This window comes from Acomys russatus, chromosome 4 (genome assembly GCF_903995435.1).
Source record: "Acomys russatus chromosome 4, mAcoRus1.1, whole genome shotgun sequence".
NCBI lineage: Eukaryota > Metazoa > Chordata > Mammalia > Rodentia > Muridae > Acomys > Acomys russatus.
In genome coordinates, this window is record NC_067140.1 from 16,426,762 (window position 1) to 16,451,390 (window position 24,629).

The following is a 24,629-nucleotide window of genomic DNA, read 5'->3' on the forward strand; positions in this document are numbered from 1 at the left end:
ATGCTGTCTTCCGGACTCCACACATGGCACACATGGCTGCACACAGGTACATACAGACTCCCACAGAAATGAAGACACACGTACTACTCATCTTCTAATTTGCTCTTAGGTCATCCAACTTATAAACCTTCACAAACCATTCAAAAAGTCTGAAAAGATTATTGTCACTGCACAATCCACATTTTAAAACAAACCTTTGGAGTAGAGGTGAGCTAGAGAGATGGCTCAGCCAATTATAAGCACTGGTTGCCCTTCCAGAAGACCCAGGTTTAATTCTTAGCACCTCCAAGGACACTCATAACTCTCTGTAACTCCAGATCCAAAGGATCCAACACCCTCTTATGGCCTCTGGAGGCAACAGTGATAAGCAGATAAAACACCCATACACACGAATTAATTAACTGAATAAGAAAACACATTCTGTTCTCTTACTTTTACCCTCTCTCTTATCCCACCTTCCTCTCTCTTCCTCTGTTTCTGTCTGTCTGTCTGTCTGTCTCTCTCTCTCTCTCTGGGGTATCCCTCCCCCTTTCCTTCTCTCCCCATGCTCACTTAATAAACTCATCTAATATCCCCCCAAAAAAAAGAAAGGAAGGAAAAAGAAAGAGAAATAAAAGAAAAAAGGAAAAGAAAACACATCCCTTTAAAGCCTTCAAGACATCACAGTAGGTTAAGGCACCTACTGTCAAGCCTGAAGACCTAAATTCAATCCCAGAGACTCACATGGTAGGTGAAAAGCAATACCCACAAGTTGTCCTATACCTCCACATAACACATATACAAAATAAATACACAAATCTTTAAAACAAATACTTTCGAGCTAGGCAAGGTGCTGCACGCCTTTAATCCCAATATGTGAGAGACAGAGGCAGACAGATCTCTAAGAGTTCCAAGGCCAGCCTGGTCTATAAATCAAATTCCAGGACAGCCAGGGCTATTACACAGAGAAACCCTGTCTCAAAAAATGAAAAAGGAAAAAAGAAAAAAGAAAACCCACATTAGGGACTGGAGAGATGGCTCAATATTTAGGAGCACTGACTGCTCTTCCAGAGGACCCAGATTTGATCCCAGCAGCCACATGGTGACTCACAGCTGCCTGCAACTCCAGTTCCAGGGGCATCTGACACCTTCTTCTGGCCTCCAAGAGCACCTGGTGCACAGACAGACATTCAAAAGTGGTGCGCAGATATACATTCAGGCAAAACCACCATGTACATAAAAACATTAATCTTAAAAAGAAAGAAAGAAAGAAAGAAAGAAAGAAAGAAAGAAAGAAAAGAAATCTACCTTTAAACTTTCAAATGCCTCTAGGATTTCACAGAGAAAAATAAAAATGATTTTGAGTTTCTATTATAATTGAACTAAATTTAGATCATTAATCAAATTCGTAAGAATATCAATGGGCTTGCACAATCAGAGGGTCAAATGCGTTATTGTTCTTCCTCATAACAGAAGAGAGAGAGGGAGGGAGAGAGAGGGAGAGAGAGAGAGAGAGAGAGAGAGAGAGAGAGAGAGAGAGAGAGAGACAGTGTGTGTGTGTAAGAAAAAGAAAAGAGGCGGTGCACACCTTTAATCCCAGCACTCAGGAGGCAGAGGCAGAGGCAGAGGCAGGCACTGTGAGTTTGAGACCAGCATAGTCTACAAAGTGAGTCCAGGACAGCCAAGGCTACACAGAGAAACCCTGTCTCAAAATACCAAAAGAAAAAGAGAAAGAAAAAAAAAGAAAGAGAGCATATGAACTGCATTTTTAAAACAATCTTAACCTCCAGGCAGTGGTGGCTAACATCTTTTATCCCAGCACTCAAGAGGCAGAGACAGAGGCCAGCCCAGTGTACAGAACAAGAAACCCTGTCTCAAAAATATAAAAAACAAAACATAAACGAACAAAAAAGAACAACCTCAATCACTTTGACCAGCTGTAACCCAGAGAATGTATCTAGAGCAGAGAGCAAATCAAAAGAAAGACCACCTTGGAGAATCAAGGGGAAAATAAAAAAGGTTGGCTTGAGGTGGCCAAGATTCACTCCAAATTACCAAGGGATGGCTTCATGCCTATCTGGGGACTGTAACGCGCGCCCAGGCAACGGCCTCCAGCCCCTAATGTGCTTTAGGACCTTGTCTGAAGCGCTGTGACTACTAGGTTGAATGCAGGCAGTATTTTTTTTTTTCACCCTTTCTAGTCATCAGGAGACAGAAACAACACTGCTGACTGACAGATTAAAAGCAATATTGCCGGTGAATAGCGGCGAAGCAGGACGGATCGCATGAAGGCGTCGGGCACGCTTCGGGAGTACAAGGTGGTGGGACGCTGCCTGCCCACCCCGAAGTGCCATATGCCACCGCTGTACCGAATGCGCATCTTTGCGCCCAACCATGTGGTGGCCAAGTCTCGCTTCTGGTACTTCGTGTCACAGCTGAAGATGATGGAGTCGTCGTCCGGGGAGATAGTGTACTGCGGGCAGGTGTTTGAGAGGTCCCCGCTTGGTGTAAAGAACTTCGGCATCTTGCTGTGCTACGACTCCCGCAGTGGCACACACAACATGTACCAAGAGGACCGGGACCTGACCCCCGCTGGCGCCGTCACCCAGTGCTACCATGACATGGGTGCCCGGCACCGTGCCGTGCGCACTCCGTGCAGATCATGAAGGTGGAGGAGATTGCAGCTGGCAAGTGCCGCTGGCCCGCCATCAAGCAGTTCCACGACTCCAGGATCAAGTTCCCGCTGCCCCACCGCGCGCTTCACCACCAAGAGGCCCAACACCTTCTTCTAGACCCAGAGACGCACTGAATAAGACGCTAGCGCGCCAAAAAAAAAAAAAAGGCAATATTGCCATACTGACTTGGCATGACTCTACTAAAAACCCATGCTCTTGACAAGTTACACAGCTTTACTCAGGGAAAAGCTTATTTTTCTCAACCTTAAAAACTGTATGGGGGTGAGGTACTGGAGAGATGGCTCAGAGGTTAAGTTAAGAGCACTGACTGCTCTTCCAGTGGTCCTGAGTTCAATTTCCAGCAACCACATCGTGGCTCACAACCATCTATTATGAGATCTGATACAGGCACAACACTGTATACATAATAATAAATAAACAAATCTTTAAAAAAAAAAAACTGTATGAGGAACCAGGTATGATGGTGCATGCCTTTAATCTCAGAAGGCAGAGGCAGGGGATCGCTGTGAATTCGAGGCCAGTCTGGTCTACAAATCGAGTCCAGGACAGCCAAGACCACAGAGAGAAACCCTGTATTGAAGAACAAAACAAACCAAAAACTGTATAGGGATAGCATTTCCCTATGATTCCTCTACAGATCATCCAGTCAGGGGCAGCAGACTGGGGTGGCTGAGAAATATCTCTGCCAGTCAGTGTAGGACCTGTACTTGAGGCCATCGTGCCATACTAGGTGGCACTCGAAACACTTTTGAAAGGAGCCTGTCTTGACCCAGACAGAATGCAGGATTCCTCCCTTCAGGTGCTTTTAGGAAACTCCTTTCTTCTCCCAGCTGTAGTAGCAGCTCTGTGCTACAGTTAAAATCAACCTGTTCCATCAGCCAGCTTCCCAGAGCTCAGCTCCATATGTGAGCTGTACAGCAAACAGGCACAAACAGGCCTCCAGTGCTCGAGTAGTCAGACACCACACTTGGACCTTGGGCACTTTTTTCTTTTCTTTTTTTTTTTTTCCCTCGAGACTGGGATTCTCTGTGTAGCCTTGGCTGTCCTGGACTCACTTTTAGACCATGCTGGCCTCTCGAACTCACAGCAATCTGCCAACCTCTGCCTCCGAGTGCTGGGATAAAAAGCATGCACCATCACGCCCGACTGACCTTGGACACTTTTAATGAGCGTGATTCAAAGGGTTACTTCTTCACCTTTCCCCTTTTTTAAAAAGACAAGCTTATGTTATCTAGGCACCAACACAAAGAGATAATTCAAATAAAACTATGCTAGTTTGTAATGATTAATTTTTTTTATGTGTATGGGTGTTTTGCCTGCATGTCTATATAGCACATATGTGCTTAGGTACCCAAGGAGACCAAAGAATGTGCAGGATCCCCTAACCTGGAGTTACAAACAGTTGAGAGAGAAAGCTGCCATATGGTGCTGGGAACTACACCCAGGTCCTCTGGAAGAACAGTGACTGCTCTTACCCACTGAGCCATCTCTCTAGATGCTAATCAGGCTTCTGGATATGCTTTGTTGTTGTTATTGTTGTTGTTGTTGTCATCATCTGTTTTGGCTTTTCAGTCAGGCTGTTGGAACTCACTGTATCCTCCTGCCTCAGGTGGGATTGTAAGTATGAGCTATCACAGCCATCTTAGACTAACTCCTTTAAACTAGCTTCCTGTGAATGGATACATGTTTTCCTAGTCTCAAGCACGCACTAGTGCCAGACACGACAGTGCACATCATCCAAAACCCACATTGCATCCGATCTTACAAGGGTATTCAGGTTCAACAAAAAAGCCATCTGCTCTGGGGCTGAAGAGATGGCTCAGAGGTTAAGAACACTGTTCTTACAAAGATCCTTACATCAATTCCCAGCAACCACATGGCAGCTTCTAACCATCTATAATGTGATCTGATGCCCTCTTCTGGCATGTGGGTATACATGCAGGCAGAACACTGTATATATAATAAATCTTTCAAAAAAAATGCATCTCTTGCAGGAGGCCACAGCGCAGTTCTCAGCACCTACAGTGGGGCAGCTCACAAACGCCTGTCACTCCAGCTCCAGGGTCCAACACCCTCTGCTGGCCTCCTCAGGCACTCACTTATTTGTACAAACCTGTACACAGATATAGGCACAGACACATACACAAATAAAAATACATTTAAAAATAAAATAAAATGGCTCAGAACCATCTGTAATGTGATATGATGCCCTCTTCTGGCCTGCAGGTGTACATGGAGGCAGAGCACTGTATGCATAATAATATATAAATCTTTTTTAAAGAGAGAGATTTCATTCAAGGCTTGAGATTTACAAATATGATAAGACATAATGGGTTAATATCTCGTTCATCAGATTTTCCACTAAAGATTTGTATCAGAAGCCAGGTGCAGTGGCGCACACCTGTAATCCCAGCACTTGGGGAGGCAGAAGCAGGTGGATCTCTGTGAGTTTGAAGCCAGCCTGGTCTACAAAGAGAGCCCAGGATAGCTAGAGAAACCCTGTCTCAAAAAACAATCAAATCCATTCTGAGCCACAGCTCCACTTTTCGCAGTATAAAAAGGAGAAAATCTTGTGTCTGTACAAGCTACCAGGGAAGGATGGATAATCGTTTAGCCAGACTCAGACTAAACCCAGCTGACAGCTGATTCATTCACAAGGTAAGTTTGGATTTTTTTTTTTTTTTTCCTCCTTGGGTTTTCCATGGTGGAAGTACTAAAAAAAATAACCAAACTCAAGGGGATCACAAGCAGCATATGACTTCTAGTCTCCCAGGGATGGAAAACTGTAAAGCATGCTGGGAGTACATGCCTAGATAAGACACAACCAGAATCCTTCTGAACCACCCCCGGCCAGATAACCCAGGAAGTGACTATGTCTTCCAAAGAACAAGGACTAGAGATTTTTAAAATAACACTTGTAGCCAGAATGGTGGTGCATGTATTTAATCTCCATACTTGGAAGACAAAGGCAGGCATACCCTTGTAAGTTTGAGACCAGCCTGGTCTACACAGTACGTTCCAGGGTAGCCAGGACTACATAATGAGACCTTGTTTTGTAAAAAGAAAACAACCGAAGCAAAACACAGCCATAATCCCAGCATTCAGGAGAACTGCTGACAGCCTAGAGAGAGTTCAAGTCAACATGGGCTGCATAGTTAAGACCCATATCCAAGCAAACAACGAACACAATAAAAGAAAAGGTTGGGCTAGGGAGAGGGCTCTGCTTTTTCAGAGGTCCTGAATTCAATTTCTAGCAACCACATGGTGGCTCACAACCATCTATAATGTGATCTTCTGGCGTGCGGGCGTACGTGCAGATAGAGCACTATATACATAATAAATGAATCTTTAAAAAGAAAAAGCATATCGGACAGGTACCTTTAACCTCAGCACTGGAGAGACAGAAGTAGATAAATCTCTGAGTTTGAGGACAACCTAGTCCACATAGTTTCAGAGCAGCCAGAGCTACATAGAGAGACTCTGTCTCAAAAAAAAAAAAAAAAAAAAAAAAAAGGGAAGAAAGAAGCCGGGCATGGTGGCACATGCCTTTAATCCCAGCATTCAAGAGGCAGAGGCCAGCCTGGTCTACAAAGCGAGTCTAGGATAGCCAAGGCTACACAGAGAAACCCTGTCTCAGAAAATCAAAATAAAAAACAGATTTGCACAGCGGGCAAAATTGCTCAGCAAGTACAGGCCTTTGCCAAACAGCCTGACAACCTGAGTTCTGCTCCTAAGTCCCACGTAGAGAAAGGAGAGAACCAATTCCTTCAAGTTGTCCTCTGACCTAGACACACACACACACACACACACACACACACACACACACACACACACACGCACACGTCCCCACAAAATTTATTAATGTAAAACACTGTTTTTGAAAGAACAGATTTATAAACTAAAGAAGCAAGAAGAGCAGCAAGGGTGTCTGTGGGAGCTGCGGCACAGGCAGGGTGAAGAGCTTATTACAGGTGCCTGGTGTGAGTACTCAGACTGACACAGCTGCCATGCTCTCATCACACTAGGAGAGAAGCAAACAGACCTTGTAGGTTCCTCCTCCAAGTGTGTCAAGACTTTCCTACCTGATGACACTTTCGTTCTTCATTTCCTGATTGCTAGATCTGAATACTGATAAATGTATTCCTTTTGAAAAGAACCTCAGCTTCTTTATTCAGTTTCTAACTAGCCCTCCTTATGGTCTCTGAACTACCCCTACAATTTCCCAGACTTAAACTCACTCTAATTCAAAATAAAAATTAAGGGCCTATGGGCTGGTGCATGCCTTTAATCCCAGTACTGGGGAAGCAGAGGCAGGTGACTATCTGTAAGTTGGAGGCCAGCCTGGTCTACAAAGTGAGTCCAGAACAGCCAAGGCTACACAGAGAAACCCTGTCTTGAAAAACAAAAGTAAGAGCCTACAAGATGACTGACTCAGTGGACAACAAAGGCTCCTGACACCAGCCTGACAAGCCAAGTTCAATTCTTTCTTTTTGGTATTGTTGTTGTTGTGGGTTTTTTGTTGTTGTTGTTTGTTTTCTTGGTTTTTTTGAGACAAGGTTTCTCTGTGTAGCTTTGGCTGTCCTGGACTCGCTTTGTAGACCAGGCTGGCCTTAAAATCAGATCTGCCTGCCTCTGCCTCCTGAGTGCTGGGATTACAGGCATGGGTCACCATGTCTGTCTCCCATGTTCAATCCTTGGAACCAAAATGTTAAGAGAGAGCTGATCTTTGCTGGGTTTCAGACCCAGGACAAGTGGCTGAGGTACAAATTTAACCAAGTTGGACTTGGCCTCCAGGTTCTCCCAGTATCCATTGGTCCCTACCTGTTACAGGGCATGGATGGCATACCGGCCCAACTTTCCAGCCCAAGGGCTGAGCCTCCTCTCTCCTAGAGGCTCTTCGCTGTATAATACTGATTATTTTGGGCTGGGTGTGGTGGCGCGTGCCTTTAATCCCAGCACTCGGGAGGCAGAGGCAGGTGGATCGCTGTGAGTTCGAGGCTGTGAGTTTGTGGTCTACAAAGCGAGTCCAGGACAGCCAGGGCTACACAGAGAAACGCTGTCTCAAAAAAACCAAAACCAAACCAAAACAAAACAATACAGATATTTTGGCTCCCTCTCTTCTCTTTACAAGTTCTCCCTCCTCTCCCCCCAACCCCTGCTGTGCGCTTTCTCTTTCTGCACCCGCCCCCAACTTTTCTGTCTCCCTCTGTTTGGCAACTTCCCTAATTTCCTTCTGTGAGATCAGTGAACTCACCAGAGAGCTGACCCCAACAAACTTACCTTTATATACATTAACTTGGCTTGAATTGGCTTATTTCATCAGTGGAGAATACCTATCTATCAATCCTTATTGAATGCCTGGTTAGTTTTGTGTTAACTTGACACAATCTAGAGTCATTAGAAAGAAGAGGAAGCTGAGACCCTCAGCTGAAAAAAAATGCCTCAAAGATCAGTTTTAACACAGGGTTTCTCTGTGCAGCCCTGGCTGTCCTGGAATTCATCTGTAGTTCAAGCTGGCCTCAAACTCGGAGATCCACCTGCCTCTGTTTCCAAAGTGCTGGGATTAAAGGCGCCCCATGACTTTTTCTTTTTCTTTTTTGTTTTTTGAGACAGGGTTTCTTTGTGTGGCCTTGGCTGTCCTAGAAGTAGCTCTGCAGACCCCGTGACATTTTCTTAACTAGTGACTGATGGGAAAGGGCCCAGCCCACTGTAGATAGTGCCACCCCCTGGCCTGGTGGTTCTGGCTTCTCTAAAAAAGCAGGCTGAGCTAGGCAGTGGTGGTGCATGTCTTTAATCCCAGCACTCAGTAGGCAGAGGCAGGTAGATCTCATGAGTCCAGACCAGTCTGGTCTACAAAACAAGTTCCAGGACAGACAGGTTTCTTACACAGAGAAACCTTTGTCTCGAAAGAAAAAAACAAAAACAAAACAAAAAGCAAGTAGGCTGAGCAGGCCATGGGAAGGAGGCCTGTAAGCAGCACCTTCTATGGCCTCTGCATTAACTTCTCTGCAGACCTGTTTAGAGTTCCTGCCCTGACATCCTTCTATGATGAACAGTAATATGGAAGTGTAAGCCAAATAAACCCTTTCCTTTCCGAATTGCGTTGGTCATGGTATTTCATCACAGCAATAATAACCCAAATTGAGACACCAAGTTGTCTCCTGACCTCCAAATACATGCCACAGTATGTACACACGTACATACACATACACATGTACACACGTACACACACGCACACACACACACATAAAATGTAAAACTTTACACCAGGACTGGGCGTGGTAGCACATGCCTGTAATTCCAGCACTCGGGGAGGGAGAGGAGGGAGGGGCAGGTGGATCGCTGTGAGTTCGAGGCCAGCCTGGTCTACAAAGCAAGTCCAGGACAGCCAGAGCTGTTATGCAAAGAAACCCTATCTTGAAAAATGAGAAAACAAACAAACAAAAACAAAAACACTACACCAGGAGGCAGACACCTTTAAACCCACCACTTGGGAAGAGGCAGACAGATCTCCATAAGTTTAAGGCCAGCCTAGTCAACAGAGCAAGTTCTAGGACACCCAGGGCTACACAGAGAAACCCTGTGTTGAACGACAAACTAACTAAAGGTGGTACACATCTTTAGTCCCAACACTCAGGTGGCAGAAGCAGGTGATCTTTTGTGAATTCGAGGCCAGCCTGGTCTACAGAGCTAAGTCTAGGACAACCACAGCTACACAGAGAAGTCTTGTCTTGAAAAACCATAGACAGATAGATGGACAGAAAGAAACTTTCAATAAAGATTAATGTAAGCCAGGTATGGTGGTGCATGCTTGTAACCCCAGCACTCAAGGAGACAGAGTCAGGTGGATCTCTGTGAGTTCTAGGCCAGCCTGGTCTACAAAGTGAGTCCAGGACAACCAAGGCTACACATGGAAATCCCATCTCAGGAAAAATAAGAAAAAAAAAAAAAAGATTACTGAACGTCAATGACTCTGGTCTTGTAGTAAATCTGGCCACCCCTTGCTTGGTATAAAACCTTGTTGATGCGCTGAAAAGGGATTCAGAAAACTGTTCTTCATTATTCTGGGAAGTCATTCAACAAGCAACAGGCAAAATTTTGATAAAATAATAACCATTTCAAATGGTATTTCCTGTTCATTTCTTTCTGTCAGCTGCCTAGACTCTCAAACAGAAAAGGTTTGGGTTGGAGCAGCTAGTGTGCTTTCTCATGATTTCTAAGTGGTATGGCAACTGAGGCCAACCAGGGTTCCCTCTCTGGGATACAGAAGTGTAGATGGCAATCTACTTCCTAAAAGTAAATGCAGAGGGTCCCACCATCACCTCTGGAGGCTGCCTGTTAGATGGGAAAGGCAGCTGAGAAGAGGCTAGAGAGGAGGCTTTAGTGTTGGGTCCTCACCTGCAGCTGCTAGGCAATCAGCAGCAGGCTGCACTGGAGGGTGTGGTGCAGGGCTGTGAGCAGTTCTAAGTGCAGGTATGGAAAGCAGGCAGCTAGCAGGATGACTGTGACAGCAGAGACTCATCCTCGTTTAGTATCTGGCTCCCACAGAGAACAGGAGTTGCAAGCTGAACTTAACGTAAGACATTGGCTGCTCTCAACAAAATGGAACAACCTGCAGATAAACAGCTTTCAGTGCAGTTAAGTTAGTGCTATGAATTCTAAAGTTCTAACTAAAAGTTTCAAGGGGAAGGAAACAAGAAGCTAAATTATACAGGGGGAAAAATAATTGCTGAAATCCAGTCAATCCTGGCATTACCTCAGTTACAAAAATAGCCCGAGCAGCATGTAGCTATACTGATCAGTTAGAACTCTATGGCTCCTTCACATAATGCCACGTCCTGGCCTGCATTTCCTACAGTGATTTACGATGATTTACAGTACCCAAGTATTGTGTGTTCATTTTGCAAAGAGTGGCAATGTGTAATGCCTAGTATTATAGGATATGGTAATGGCCTCTGGTTTCAAACCTGTGAGAAACTGAAAGCAACCTGAGTAGTGACACCATTAGCATGTCACTAAGAACTGCTGCTGTTAAGGACAGAAGGTTGATGGGACAGAAACTTTTTGTCCATTCGATTGACAGGAGGGACTTTCCACTGTTGCTGGTTTTTTCTCCTAATTAGAATAAAAGAAGGAGCGTCCCCCTCCCCAACTCCGGTGTGGTGGTTCAGGCCCTTAATCCCAGCACTGAGAGAGGCAGAGGCAGGTGGATCTCTGTGAGTTCAAGGCCAGGACAGCCAAGTACACAGAGAAATTTTGTTTCAAAAAAGCCAAAAAATTAAAAAATTAAATTTTAAAAATAATAATAAGAGAATTAAAGTTGGATCTGCTTGAATAAAAGGTTTATTAGTTTCTATAATCACAGACTCTAAGCCAGAAAACCATCACCCCAACCTTGAGGCATACAATCCTGGAGTGACTTGAATAGACCGTGCTGCCCCAGGACCACTGCAGGTACACATGGAGAGGACGGGAGCCCAGTAGACTCCAGAATGGCAAGGCTGCTGGAGAGCTGGAGCAAGACATTCACAAGACTTTTCTATAGTTTTAAGTTAGTAGGAACTACAAAGCCTCCCAAGCGTTGGGATTAAAGGTGTGTGCCACCACACCACTGGTTAAAGTAAAAATAGTTGGGTTTTTAAAAAAATATTTATTTATTTTATTTATTGCATATGAGTGCTTTATCTGCAGAAGAGAGTATTAGATCACATTATAGATGGTTGTGAGCCACCATGTGGTTGCTGGGATTAAATTTAGGACCCCTGGAAGAGCAGGCGGCACTCTTAACCACTGAGCCATCTCTCCAGCCCAAGTTGGGTTTGTTTTGTTTTGGTTGGTTTGGTTTTGGTTTTTTGAGACAGGGTTTCTCTGTGTAGCCTTGGCTGTCCTCGAACTCACAGCGATCCGCCTGCCTCTGCCTCCCGAGTGCTGGGACTAAAGGCGTGCGCCTCCACGCCCGGCTCGAGTTTTTTTTTTTTAAACAATTTATTTATTTACTGCCTGCTTGTATGCCTGCAGACCAGAAGAGGGCACCAGATCTCATGATAGATGGTTGTGAGCATCCGTGTAGTTTCTGGGACTTGAACTCAGAACCTTGGAAGAGCAGCCAGTGCTCTTAACCACTGAGCCATCTCTCCAGCCCTGTATCTATGCTTTTGACTAATCAACACATCATTCTCCTCTGGAAAAGTGATCTCAATTCTAAAGAAACCTTTTATTTATTTTTGTAAGAGTTATTATTTATTTATATTATTTGTTTGTTTTTTCAAGACAGGGTCTCTCTGTTGTCGTGGCTGTCCTGGACTCACTTTGTAGACCAGGCTGGCCTTGAACTCACAGTGATCTGCCTGCCTCTGCCTCCTGAGTGCTGGGATTACAGGCATGTGCCACCATGCCCGGCTTATTTTTATTTTTCTTTTTATTTTTGCCTGGCTTATTTTTTAATTGTGTATGCTATGTGTCTGCACATGGCTGAGTGCAGGTGATCACAAAGGCCAAAGAGGGTATCAGAGCCCCTGGAGCTAGGACTGCAGGTGGTGGTGAGCCACCAGCCTTCAGTGCTAGGAACTAAACCCAAGTCCTCTTGAAGCACAGGAAGAGCTCTTAACCACTAAGCCATAGCTGCAGCCCAAAGCCCTTTTCTGAGGCATTTTTCTATTTGCAGTTCAGTTGTTCTCTGAGAGTAAAACTCACTTCTCACTGTTGCTTTCCCTTCCCTCCCAAAGTACAACTCACAGACTTCCACATCATCCAAAACCCTATAGCAAGGAAAGCCGTGAGCACAGATATGTGCCAGTGCATCCTGCCTCTAGGGAGGCAGAGGCAGGAGGTTCTCTGTGAGTTCAAGACCAGCATGGTCTACGTACAAAGCAAGTGCTACACAGAGAAACCTTGTCTGGGGGAAAAAAAAAAAAAAAAAAAAAAAATCAATGTCAAGCCAGTGTTCCATAGCAGTTCTGGATACATACATAAAATATAACGCAACAACTGTAAAACATTCCACTATGTCCTTGGTACTGAAGAGAAACAGAGAGTGGAAGAATCAGCCTAAGGAATCACACTCCCACTCACTTGCTAGAAACCAAAGTATCTAAAAAATGATGCCTGGAAACAACTAATCTGCTCAGAATCTCTGCACACAGTTCAAGCCTTGAATGTGGTCTAGTATCACATTTGCCTAGAGTCAAGTAGGGGTGCGGTAAGGGAGAATTCTGCAAGTGTAACAGTTGGGTGGCCTGCTGCTACAAAACAAAACAAAACAGAAAAACAATAACAAAACAAAAACAAAAACCTTAAAGGCTACATCAGTGGTTCTCAACCTTCCTAATGCTACAGGGACCCTTGGATACAGTTCCTCATGCTGTGGTGACCCCCAATGACAAAATTATTTAATTGCTACTTCATAACTGTAATTTTGCTACTATTAATGAATCATAACCTAAATATCAGTGTTTTCAGATGATCTTAGGCTACCCTGTGAAAGGGTCATTTGACACTACAGGCTGAGAACAGCTGGCTGGCGAGATGACTCAGCAGTTTAGAGCAATTGTTGCTCTCACAGAGGACCCAAGTTAGATCTTTTAGCACCAACATGGTGTCTTATGGTTATCCATAACTCCAGTTTCAGGAGATCTAACACCCTCTTCTGGCCTCCACAGGCACCAGGTAAGCTTGCAAAGCACTCATACAGAATAAGTGCATCAAAATAAAAATACACTTCCTAAATGAGAATCCACCACTAACTGTTCCCCCCAGAAAAGCCATCACACCAAACAAAAGTTTAAAAAAAAAAAAAAAAAACAAAGCCTCGCATGGTGGGACATACCTTAATCCCAGAACTCAGGAGAATCTCTATGATTTAGTTCTAGGACAGCCGGGACTACATAGAGAAACCCTGTCTTTAAAAAAAAAAAAAATTAGCTGAGTGCAGTGGTGCATGCCTGTAATCCTAGCATAACAGGAGGGAGGTCATACCCGGCCTGGAAACTTAACTACCCAAGGCTATTGATGCCATGGATCTCTGAAGAGAAACTACAACTGCCACTTTACAAAACAGGGTAATTCCTAACTGCATTCCAAATACATACCCACAAACAAGTTTTCCCAATCCTCACCATAACAAGTTTCTTTGCAACAGAGACCATAACAGAAAACCACAATTGGTAAAAACGTAGAAAGCAACTGTCATGGGGTGTCCTGCCCAGCCGACGCATCTACAACACAACTCTTGCACCTAATACTCAGGGAACATCACAGTAGAGGGGTTTTTTTGTTTGTTTGTTTTAAAAATTTAAGAGCTAAAGGACCAGGAAGTCTGCTGTGAAAGTGTGTTTCCTAGAAATGACAGGGAAGCTACACACACTATGCCTCAACAATATGGCTTCCTAAACAAGAATACCATCAATGGACATGTTAATGTGGAAGAGAGAAATCGCATGGAGCCACCATAAACAAAGAACCACAAGCAACTAAGAAATGCTGAGAGCAGAAGTAGTCTCCCCCAGGTTCACCTAACACTAAATGGCCAGCCCTGAAATCACAGACATACTAAACAGACTCAGCAGAGGGAGGGAGGGAGGGAGTGTGTGTGTGTGTGTGTGTAACAATGACAATTAAAGAAAAGGAGGTTATAAATTTGAGAGTAGGGCTGGAGAGATGGCTCAGAGGTTAAGAGCACTGGCCGCTCTTCCAAAGGTCCTGAGTTCAATTCCCAGAAACCACATAGTGGTTCACAGCCATCTAGAATGAGATCTGGTACTCTCTTCTGGCCTGCAGGTGTACATGCAGGCAAGACGCTGTATACATAATTAATAAATAAGTAAATATTTAAAATAAATAAATTTGAGAGTAAGTGGTGGATGAATATGGAAGGGATTAGAGGGAGGAAAGGCAAAGGGGGAAATAATGTTAATTATATTTTAATACAAATAAATTCAAGTATTTTCATGTGCACAGGTATAGGGATACAAGCATGTACTTTTTTTATGTGTGTTTAAGTGTGGACAGGGAGGGCTGGAGAGATGGCTCAGAAACATGTGCATGTGTTTTTGTGTATGTGTGAGAGAACACACGTAGAAAGAGCTGCTCTTCCAAACATCCTGAGTTCAATTTTCAGCAACCACATGGTGGCTCACAACCATTTATAATGAGATCTGGTGCCCTCTTCTGGCATGCAGGTACATATGGAGGCAGAGCATTGTACAAATAATAAATAAATCTTTAATTAAAAAAAAAAAAAAAGTACGTGGCTAAAGAAATGGCTCAGAGGTTAAGAGCACTGACTGTTCTTCCAGAGGTCCTGAGTTCAATTCCCAGCAAACACATGGTGGCTCACAACCACCTGTAATGAGATCTGGTGCCCTCTTCTGGCCTGCAGGTGTACATGCAGGCAAAGCATTTTATACATAATAAATAAATAAATCTTTTTTTCTTTTTTAAGTGTGGACAGGGAGGACAAAGGACAACCTCAGATGCTGCTCTTCAAGTGGCAACTATCTGATTTGAAAGAACAGGTCTCTCTCTCTAGCCTGAAACTTGCCAAAAAGGTCAGGTACTCAGGCAACTCCAGGAATCTACCTGTCTCCGGCTCCAAGCACCAAACCAAGATTGATGAGGGTAAAACTCAAGCCTCATGTTTCCATGCCATGCACTTTACTCAACTTAGCTACCTCTGCAGCCCTATTATTTTTACAAATATAAGTATGTTTTTATTGTGTGTATATGAGAGAAAATATGTGTGTGAGAGAGAGAGAGAGAGAGAGAGAGAGAGAGAGAGAGAGAGAGAGAAGGGGGGGAGAGAAAGAGAGAGAACACACATAGAAAGAGGGAGAGGGATTGAAAGAGCCCACATGCCATGGTGTGAGTATGGAGGTTGGAGGGCTACTTACAGGATAGGTTCTCTCCTACCATGAGTTCTGGGGACAGAACTCAGGTTATCAGACTTAGTAGCATGCTTCCCTAACAAATAAGCCTTCTTGTCAGATAGTAAATGTTTTTAAGTCTAAACTATTAAAAATACAGGAACTTTTAAACCCACCAGAACACACAGCTATTCATAATCTGCTAATGACTTCTGATAATTGGGCTCAATAATATAATACCAAGAAACTGAGCGCCACATCCAAGTTCACCTGCTTTTCTTACAGAAAAAGAATGTGATCAGGTGCCATCTAACTAGAAGCACTCCACATTGAATGTGGTCTTTATACACAACAGCTTTCAAGCTCAGGTTACTTAGAAACCTGCCTCGCCACTCAGTAGCACCCAGCAATGTCCAGTCAAGACAAGTTTCTCAGTAGAGCTTTCAACTCCGTTCCCAGCTCAAGCAAGTGTCCAATTCTTAGGAAGAACTAATGTCTCTGTGCCTCAGATCGCCCAAAGCACATCACAGGAAACTTAACGCCTCCATTTCAGCAGTAAACAGTTTACATATTCAGGGAATCCTGAGCCCTGGGTGTAATGCTTTAGAAAGAAAAGCCTTACGCACTCAGTACAAGGAACAGAGATATACCCAGTGAGGGTTGGTTTGGTTGGTTGGTTTTTTGTTTGTTTGTTCTGGCTTTTCTTTTTCTTTCTTTTTTCTTTTTTCTTTTTTCTTTTTTTTTTTTTGGTTTTTCAAGACAGGGGATTAAAGGCGTGTGCCACCACGCCTGGCTCTTGTTCTGGCTTTTCAAGACAGGGTTTCTCTTGTAGTCCTGGCTGTCCTGGACTCACTTTGTAGACCAGGCTGCCCTCGAACTCACATATATCTAGCTCTACCCAGTGAGTTTTGCATAAATTTTATGATTTCTTTATGCTTTAGTTTCCTCATTGCAGCCACATAACGCCACCCCCAAAGTAGTCTGTTGTCAACTAAATACTTTCTCTCAAAGGAGCAGGCAATATGGCTTAAGAGGGTTACGGTGCTTGTCACAAAAGGCTGGTGACCTGAGTTCAATACCCAGCCAGGTCCTACAAGGTAGAAGAATTGGTTCTCACAAGTTGTCCTCTGACCTCCACAGACACACTATAGCATACATATTTATATACACAAACAAAAATGGTTTTTAGATCTTGTTAGCCTTGGCTGTCCTGGACTCACTCTGTAGACCAGGCTGGCCTTGAACTCACAGCGATCCGCCTACCTCTGCCTCCCCAGTGCTGGGATTAAAGGTGTGAGCCACCAGGTCTAGCTTCGAGATCTTTAATCTATATTCATTTATGTGCACCCAGAAGATGTTGGATCCTCTGGAATGGACAGTTAAACAAACAAACCACTCCACTCAGAGCTCTGGCCAGGCCATGCTCTCAGCTCCTCCAGGCAAACTGCTAGCCAGCATACTTCAAAGGCCCCCTGCTGGGCTGTGCAGAGCAGCCTGAAATCCTAAATATTCCCAGAGCTATCTAAATGATCACAAACTGCTGTGGGACCTGGGCTTAAATCTCAGCTGTACTCATACCAAATCAGGAGACAAGGCAGAGTTAGCTCCCCAAGTTTGGCAGAAGTTTAACAAAAATAATCATTTAAAAGAACAAAACACCAAGCCGGGCGTGGTGGCGCAGGCCTTTAATCCCAGCACTCGGGAGGCAGAGGCAGGCGGATCGCTGTGAGTTCGAGGCCAGCCTGATCTACAAAATGAGTCCAGGACAGCCAAGGTTACACAGAGAAACCCTGTCCTGAAAAGCAAAAAAAAAAATTAAACACCACACTTGGGTGGAGAGATGACTTAAAGCACTAGCTGCTCTTCCAGAGGACCCAGGTTCCATTCTGATCACCCACGAGGCAGCTCACAACTGGCTGTAATTACAGTTCCAGGGGATCTGATGCCCTCATCAGGCACAGCAAATGCACATGGTGCACAAACATACAAGCAGGCAAAACACTCAAACACATAAACTTCTTGTAACTTTAAGAAATCAAGCCAGAAGCCAGGCGTGGTGGCGCATGCCTTTAATCCCAGCACTCGGGAGGCAGAGGCAGCAGATCGCTGTGAGTTCGAGGCCAGCCTGGTCTACAAAGTGAGTCCAGGATGGCCAAGGCTACACAGAGAAACCCAGTCTCGAAAAACCAAAAAAAAAAAAAAAAGAAAAAAAAAAAAGAAATCAAGCCAGAGATGGGCATGGTGGCACAAGCCTTTAATTCCAGCACTGGGGAGGCAGAGACAGGTGGATCTTTCTGAGTTCAAGGCCAGCCTGACCTACAAGGTGAGTCTAGGACAGCCAGGACTACACAGAGAAACCCTGTCTCAAAAAAACAAAAATAAAAAAATTAAAAATTAAAAAAGAGATGGATAGAGCCTAATGTTATCAAAGGTTGACTTCTGCTATCCATATGCAAACGTGTGGGTGCACACATGGATCTTCAGCCAGTAATGAATACCTGTAACTCCAGTGTTCAGGAGGTGTAGGGGAGAGAATCACTGATTCAAGACCAGCCTGAGCTTACAGCAAGTGCAATATAGGCTTCTTTAGTCACTTCCTTTTGAAGACGAAGTCTCACTAGGTAGACCAGGCTAGCCACCTCAAGAGATTCATCTGCCTCTGCTTCCCAAGCACTGAGAGTCAAAGCATGCACCACCACGCCCACCTCCTTTTTGGAGAGGAATGGTCTATCCTTTCTATCCTAAGCTTGCTCCAAACCAATCCTCCTGTCTTAGTGCTAAGGTTGGAGGCCACAACATCCAGCCACAGCAGTATTTACTTAGAAATAAGCTATTGTAATAAACATCATCTGGTTATGAAAGCTCAAATGACAAAAGAGAGTTCCCTTGTCTGTAAGGATAGGAACAAACTAAACTGGGAAAGGATTATGTTATAACCTTTCTTGAAGAACAGCAGCTATCTCCTGAATTACAATCTATCACACTGAAGTTTGTTAAAAATATGGATTGGCAGAAGCTGGAGAGATGACTCAAAAGTTAAGAGCACTTACTGCTCTTCCCAAGGTCCTGAGTTCAATTCCCAGCAACCACATGATGGCTCACAACCATCTATAATGAGATCTGGTGCCCTCTTCTGACCTGCAGGCAGAATACTGTATACATAATAAATAGATAAATCTTTAAAAACAAAAAAAAAAATACGGATTGACTATAGATAAAATTGTTGCTAAAAAAAAAAAAACTTACTTTCAGATAGGCATGATAGCACATAACTTTAATCCCTGAGAAGCAGAGGCAGGCAGGTCTCTGTAAATTCAAGGCCAATCTGGTTTACAGAATGAGTTCCAGGATAACTGAGGCTATGTAGTGAGACCTTGTCTCAAAAAAAAGAAAAAGTCTTTCAGCCAGGCACAGTGGTGCACACCTGTAATCCCAGCACTCAGAGAAGCAGAGGCAGTTGGATCTCTGTGAGTTCAAGGCCACACTCTACAAGAGTTTAGGACAGCTAAGGTTACACTGAGAAGCCTTGTCTCAAAATTTAAAAAAAAAAAAAAAAGCTTTTATTAAAAAAAAGAAGTAAGGGCTGGAGAGATGGCTCAGAGGTTAAGGGCACTGACTGCTTCCCAAAGGTCCTGAGTTCAATTCCCAGCAACCACATGGTGGCTCACAACCATCTATAATGTGATCTGGTGCCCTCTTCTGGCCTGCAGGTGTACATGCAGGCAGAACACTGTATACATAATAAATAAATATTTAAAAAAAAAAAAAAGAAGTACACAAGATTTCAACTAACTTTTTAAGGTTTCTCTTTTTGATGGTAGTGAGAAATTAATTCCAATTAACTTGTACTTTGGGGGGGAGTGAGAGCTCTCCAAATCCCAGGGGGCTCTCCAAATCCCAGTGAACTTTCTAAGGTCGGTGCCTACCACTCTTTCTTTCCCACTTGTCCCTAAGTGCCTGGCTAAGTTAGTAGTTTTCTGTTCAGGGTTAAGCTGCTTCCTTTGAATTCCTCACTGCCTGAGACAGCCTCTGGTTCTCCTTCTAGTCATTTGTCCTAAGAGGCTGATCAGTGACACCCACTGCCTTTGGCCACTGAAGTGGTGTGTGCTGGGATGACGTTCTGGAGGCTACCATGGAATCATATGGAATGAATGTATCCCATGCAACAGAAGGGTATTAGAAAGGGGTCTGTTCTGGGGTAAAGTGAGTGTATAATACTGCTCAGGTTAGTAATTGCTTCCCTCAGGAACAGCCCTTGTGATCTCAGATCTTGTCTAATTTGGGGGGTAGTGAGGTAAAGAGAAGTCTCATGGAAATTGGAACAGAATTATACTTGCTATGTAGCCAAAGCCAGCCTTGAACTCCTGCTCCTCCTGTCTCCAGGTGCTGGGATTACAGGCTTAGGTTACTATGCTTGGCCTGAAATCCATGCTTTCCATAGATGAAATTAACTCAAGTATAAGTTTTATGATTTTACAGAATTTCCTGATAGAAGTGGGGTGCTGTTTGCTAATGCTATACTGTACAGAAAGCTGGGCAGCCCTTTCTGTCAGAAGTTAACATGCCCAGTGAAGGCAGATTAAGCCTGGAGCCTGCAGTTCTATGTTGCCCAATTTACCAACTCTACCCAGGGACGTGCCATGACCCTTCACCTGGATGACTGGCTAGTCAGGAGATAAGCTCCTTTGGTTTGCTGCAAACCTTTACTGCCTGCAGTGCTGAGCTTACGGATACTTCTGCTGAGAACTGAAGTGGTTCTGCATACACACAGGGTTTCCCTGTGTAGCCTTGGCTGTCCTGGACTCGCTTTATCGGCCTGTAGACCAGGCTGGCCTCAAACTCACATCAGTCGGCCTGCCACTGCCTCCTGAGTGCTGGGATTAAAGGCGTGTGCCACCACACCCAGCCTGCACACAGTCTTTTTTGGTTTTTCGAGGCAGGGTTTCTCTGTGTTAACAGCTCTGGCTGTCCTGGAACTTACTCTCTAGACCAGGCTGGCCTCGAACTCACAGAGATCTGCCTGCCTCTGCCTCCCAAGTGCTGGGACTAAAGGCATGTGCCACCACCGCCCTGCTGCACACAAGTCTTTTTAAGGTGGCTTTTTTCTTTGGTATGTGTTATGTGTGTGGTTTTTCAAGACATTGTGTCTTTACGTAGCTCTGGCTGTCCTCAAACTCACAGATCTGACTGCTTCTGCCTCCTGAGTGATTAAAGGTATGCACCACCACCCTTGGTCTAGAAGAGTTCAATGACAGGAAGCTTTCATTTCTTACATAAAGTCCACCTTTTAGATCCCTTTTCTGCATGAAATAACTCTACCCCGTAACTACTTTTTGTGGAGGAGGGGGTCCAAACAGAATCTGTCTCTGTAGCCTTTGCTGTACGCTAGGCTGCCCTGGAAATCTGAGAGACCTGCCTTCCTCTGCCTCCTAAGTTCTGGGATAAAAGGTATGCACCACCACACCTGACAGAAGACTATTTTTTTTTAAGACTAATTTTTATAGTATAAATCAAATCAAATAACTTCTATCTTTGCTTTCAGTGTATACTTTTTTAAAGATTTGTTTTTTAACATCTTTTATCAATTTATTCATATTACATCTCAATTGTTATCCCATCCCTTGTATCCCCCCATTCCTCCCTCCCTCCCATTTTCCCCTACTCCCCTCCCCTATGACTGTGACTAAGATTTATTTATTTATTTGTATTCTGCCCACATGTGTGCTTGCATACCAGAAGAGGGCACCAGATCTCATTATAGATGGCTGTGAACCACCATATGGTTGCCAGGAATTGAACTCAAGACCTTTAGAAGAGCAGTCAGTGCTTTTAACCTTTGAGCCATCTCTCCAGCCCTAGTGTATATTCTTCATATACAAAAGAACACATGTGATACCAGAAATACCACGGAGCCAAGGTTTTCCAACCTCAACTTACAAGATGGTATCACTTTTAAATCAATCTTGTCACTAGTATGAGAATAAAAATATTCAAAAATAACTCAGGCTGCTGGCAATAATTTCCTTTTACTCTCCTGAAAACAGTTCAGTGTGTCTTTTAGTTCAGAGCACTGAGCTGTATCAAAACAGATATCCAGCCATCATCTGGACCCTCTGACAAGCCCCCATGGAGCTATATCCTATCTCTTCTGCAGGTGAGGACAAAAGATTTGGTCAGCATTTTGCTGGTGCAAAAGTTCAATAAACAATTTGCTTTAAAAGCAGAGATTTTTTTCAAAGCATAACTGGAAGTAAAAATCAACAAAGCTCTTGACTTTTAAAAAAGATCTGGGGCTGATCATGGTGGTGCACACTTTTAATCCTAGCACTCAGGAGGCAGAGGGCAGGTCGATCTCTTGTGAGTTGGAGGCTAGCCTGCTACATAAAGTGAGTATAGGACAGCCAAGGCTACCTGGTGAGACTCTACCTCAAAAAGAAAAAACTTAAAGATAAAGAAAATAAAATCCACCTTAACTGGAGATGTAGTTTAGCAGTAGAGCTTTTGGCTATTTTTAGCAAGGCCTAGGCCCACCCTCAGCACAACAAGTAAGTAGCAATCCCTAGTGAACATCATGTGAAACACTGTCCTGTGACAACTGAGAAATTCATCAAAAACTGGATTAATGACGTGAAATAGACAAGCATGGTAGTGCAAGTAGGGCCAGCAATATGTTAAAGAAGGTGGTACTTAACGGGGGCCAGGCCTAAAATTTTGGACACTTTGGCATGTATTTACAACTTTGTAATAAAATGTTGGAAGTAACCATAGCAACTCACAGGTCTTCCGTGGTCAATCCTTTAACTTGCAACATCTGTATTTTAGAGCAGCATAAACACTGCAGCTTCTACTCTAGAAAGGAGTTTCTGCTTTTGTTTAAACACACGTACGCACGCACACAATTCCACTAACACTTCAACTACCACACGTCTGCTGTGAAACAGATCACAATCCTGTCAATAGTTTCAAAGTCTCTAAAACTCCAGGCTAAGAGAACGCTTTGCAAGCAACTTCAAAAGCTGTGACCTGGCTGGGCAGTGGTGGCGCACGCCTTTAATCCCAGCACTCGGGAGGCAGAGGCAGGCGGATCGCTGTGAGTTCGAGGCCAGCCTGATCTACAAAATGAGTCCAGGACAGCCAAGGTTACACAGAGAAACCCTGTCCTGAAAAACCAAAATATCAAAATGAAAATTAAACACCACACTTGGGTGGAGAGATGACTTAAAGCACTAGCTGCTCTTCCAGAGGACCCAGGTTCCATTCCAATCACCCACAAGGCAGCTCACAACTGGCTGTAATTACAATTCCAGGGGATCTGATGCACAAACATACAAGTAGGCAAAACACTCACACACATAAACTTCTTGTAACTTTAAGAAATCAAGCTAGGGATGGGCATGGTGGCACACACACACCTTTAACTCCAGCACTCGGGAGGCAGAGACAGACAGATCTCTCTGAGTTTGAGGCCAGCTTGGTCTACAAAGTGAGTGCAGCACAGCCAAGGCTACAGAGAGAAACCCTGTCTCAAAAAAACAAAACAAAAAAGTTGTCATCTGAGGGGAGCAAGCGTCTCACTTAAGATGGCCTATTTGGAGGTCATAACCCCCAGCTGAGAGGGACCATGAGCAGAGCATTCAGAGTGTACTACTATACACAAATTGTCAAGGACAAAACTAAACGTTCTATATTCCTAAAAACCGCACAGACTGTTTAAGTGAGCAGGTCCACTCTGAAGACACCTTGCTCTCTTGAGTCTGGGTAAAGAGCTCCAGGAACGGTATCCCCATTGGGTTCCTGCGGTCTGACCTGCCATGACCACAGCAGCAACAATGCTCTGGTTTGGCCTTCAGACTAGGAATTTGAGGACACGGAAGTCAGGTTCATGTCTAAACTTAAAATAGTCTGTATATAAATGAGCTTTCTGGCTGTACCTTGAGAGAATATGTATTTTGAAGAGACTACAAATACAGTAAAAATTCTAAATACTCCAAAGGTTTACTTTAAGCTCAACGGGGCAAAATGAAGTGTTTTTAAGTGTTTTATTCATTCTTAGACATATAATTCTGGGATTAAGGACAAGTTTCTAAATTAATGTGAAGAGGCAACCCCCTCCCCAGCACCCAGGCTGAACAACTGAACAGTGGAGCACTGGCACTGTGCTGACCAACCAAGCTCTGAGCAGAAAAACAGCAACGTTACAGAGAGAGTTGTGCAACAGCAGCAAACATTTACAACATCCTAGTCAACCTCATCTCTGTAAGAGATCTTTGCTTTATACAAGGGAAATACCAATCCCTAACCTGGATTTGCATACTGTTCACAGAGCTAAGGCACAGAGCTAAGTGTTGTTTGTAAACACTGCAGGCTCCCTTCAGGCACCAATTCCACAACATGTTTTAGGGCTTTACAGTACTAGGGATTAAACTTGGGGCTGTGTGTATGCTAGGCATACAAGGCCTACAGCTCATGGCCCTTTTCTTCTTACTTTTGAAACAGGGTCTCCCTCTCTCCACGGCTCCAGGCAGGCCTTGAACCCTTCCTTCCTCTTGCCTCGGTCTCATGTACAGCTAAGACTGCAGCCCAGGGTTTTTTTTTTTTAGAAGGCAAGTTTTGTTTATTTTCCTTCTTTATTTTATTTTAGACAGTCTATCTTTGTTTGTTTTTGAGACAGGGTTTCTCTGTGTAGCCCTGGCTATCTTGGAACTTGCTCTAGACCACCAAGCTGGTCTTGAACTCAGAGATGCCCCACTCTACTTCCCTAGAGTGCTGGGATCACAGGTGTGCCCTCCACCACACCCTGCTTGGTTGTTTGTTTGGGGCAGTTAAAAAGCCATTATACTCAGGGTAACCGATGTGCCATTGAGCTGCTTTTTAATTAGTCATTAATAGTGCAGGAACGGTTGATTCAGTCCAAGGAGCAAGGCTGTAATCTGGGCTCTCCTTGAGGAGAATTCACTAACTCTGCAGCTGACTGTTTTCCTGCTGTGTATCAATCATGTATCAACAAAGAAGCCAGCCCCCATCCCCACCCCCAAAAAAGGGAGAGCCATCAGTTCCAACACACTGAGAAATTTCATTTTATTAACAGCTTAAC

General features: G+C 44.1%; 1 protein-coding gene and 1 pseudogene across 3 annotated transcripts in view; one reads left to right on the plus strand and one right to left on the minus strand.

Annotated features, from left to right (window-relative positions):
• The window catches only part of Stau1 (staufen double-stranded RNA binding protein 1), a 42,980-nt gene that overhangs the window by 15,373 nt on the left and 2,978 nt on the right, over nucleotides 1-24,629 (minus strand). The window contains exon 1 of one of the 3 annotated variants that reach the window (XR_007830500.1): nucleotides 13,501-13,522. The exons of the other annotated variants lie outside the window; for them this stretch is intronic. The gene's annotated coding sequence lies outside the window, so the exon portion shown is untranslated. Of the gene's footprint in view, nucleotides 1-13,500; nucleotides 13,523-24,629 lie in introns of those variants that run through there. 3 annotated transcript variants of the gene reach the window in all.
• LOC127187715 (60S ribosomal protein L18a-like) lies at nucleotides 2,265-2,771 on the plus strand (annotated as a pseudogene).